Here is a 2,342-nt window from a genome sequence, read left to right as displayed (position 1 = left end):
TTTTATAGAGATGGCATCTTATATGTTGCTCAGGCTGGTCTCTAACTCCTGGCCTCAAGCCATCCTCCCACCTTGGCCTCCCAAAGGGCTAGGATTACAGGCGTGAGCCACTGTGCCTGGCCACACAGTTCTTTGTTAATAAAAATAAAACAATTCAGAGTGCCCTGTGATATGGGAGATGGAGAAAGGACTCAGATATAAGGGGACTCCCTCTCTTCTGAGGGATAATTTCTGGGGGAGAGGGAGCTCTCATGTTTGGGCATAAGTAGTTATTAACATTTCATGCTCTTTCCTCTCTCAAGCCTCTATTTTTTCACCTTCTCTGCAACCCTTGACAGTTTCCACTCTTCTTTACTCCGCCCTTCGCCACGACTCCCTTCATTGCTAGTTTCTTCTCCTCTAACCTTTAGATGTTAGAGTCCCTCGGTCCTCGTCCTCAGACCCGCTTCTTCCCCTGGGAGCAGTAAGTACCTTCCAGCTCACATCCTTTAAGGGGAAAACTGCCTGCCTTCCACTTCCTCTTTCCCTTCTCACTGGCTAGAAATGGTGACAACTAGAGCAGCTGCCTTGGGCCCCGGGACAAAAGCTGAGTGTTAAGGGACAGCTGCCTGCAGCTCCGGACTGCTCACTTCTTGCTTTTACATGAAAGAAAATACACTTCTGTTTTATGGAAACTACTCTATTTTTGGGTCTCTTTGTTAAAACAGTTTCCCTTGTTCCCTAACCTATTTTCCCCGGAGCAGTTTGCCTCAGCACGGTCTTCCTTACATCAGACGTCTACTACTTATTACTTACGCAAGCTAGAAATCTGAGTCACCTTTGACTCCTCCCTTCCCCCACTCCCGTATGCGGGAGCCTGGCAAGTCCTGTTGATGCCGTCACCCGCGTACATCTTGCATCCTGGCTTCTGACCTCTGCACTCTGACACCGTAGCTAAGCCACAGTCCTCTCTTACCTTGGCCCTGTAACAGCCCTGGAGCTCCTTCCCCTTCCGATGCATCCTCCCACCGAGCCGGACAAGTGATCTCGAAATTGGAATGTAAGCTGCGCCCTGCCCCTGCCCTCATTAAAACTCCCCAGTGGCTTTTCTTCCCACGTAGGGTCTAAACTTACCCTGGCCCACAAGGCCCTGCCTCTCTGATCTCATCACGCCCCCCCCCTGCAGTCCCGTCAGAACGGTCTTGCGGTTCCTCAACTGTTCAAAGCTCTCTCTCGCCTCAGAACCTTTTGCAGTTACTGTTGCTTTGAGACAAATCTGGAAATCCGCACTATTTTTGTTCTTGGGTCTCTTTGGTACTACAGCCTAACAAAAACATATTAAAAATAGAGGATGACATCCAATAGGGGGCATATCTAAAAGAAAATTCCAGAACCAATGGAAACACATTATTTGGAGAAGAGAATGACGTTTTCTTGAGCTAAAGAAAAATGTTGATCTTCGGATGACAAGGCCCTTGTGGTCAAAAAATTAACAAAAATTGTCTAATACCTGGATGACATTTTGGATTTCAAAGATAAAGAATGCCGCGGATTTTCAGGAAGAGCAGAAATTACAAAGGTAGGAAATCAGGCTTCTGGGTGTGTGTCACGGGGTAATGGGACGCACTGCATGGCGTATGTGGTATGTCGAGGGGAGAGGGTGCCTGTGCTCAGTAACTGTCAGCCATGTGTGAAAGCTGCAGAAGTAATTCTCACTTGCATTCGGGCTCTGAAGACATTCACGGATGGAAACACTAGGTGACTGAAGGATTAACCAAAAGCTTTTGCAGTAGCGGTGCGTGGTAGGAGTCCTGATGGTGAGTTGTGGAAATCAATTAAATACAGGAAGTAAGTCTAAATAATTGCTCTAAAGATGGCTAAAAAGCACTGCAAATGTTAAAAATAATTCAAATTTAAGCCTATTTTGAAAAATGCAAAAACCACCTTTTTCATAAATAATTGGGTTCGATAATCCCAGATTATATTGTCATAAACAGGAGTGGCCACGGAGGAACAGGAAAGAACATGAGGGGGAGAGTCCCTAGGTTTGTGACCATAGAGAAATGTCTGTTAAAGTGTTTTTCAATACAAAAGTAGGTAGTAGAATTAAAAAGAACGGTCACTTTTAGGAACAGTTTTCATTGCTTGCCGTGCCGTGATCTGGCCGTGTTTGTGACGGGCCAGTGTTAAACCTTTCTGCATTCCTGAATAAGCCTTACAGCCTACTTGGCCGTGGCTTAACTTTCCTTAAAAAACGTGTCCTCCCAGCCTCAGCAAGAGCGAGACCCCGTCTCTACTAAAAATAGAAAGAAATTAATCGGACAACTAAAACTATATAGAAAAAATTAGCCGGGCACGGTGGC

This window comes from Propithecus coquereli, unplaced genomic scaffold, assembly GCF_000956105.1.
Source record: "Propithecus coquereli isolate 6110/MARCELLA unplaced genomic scaffold, Pcoq_1.0 Scaffold254, whole genome shotgun sequence".
In the NCBI taxonomy this organism is placed as follows: Eukaryota; Metazoa; Chordata; class Mammalia; order Primates; family Indriidae; genus Propithecus; species Propithecus coquereli.
This window is presented reverse-complemented; position numbering follows the sequence as displayed.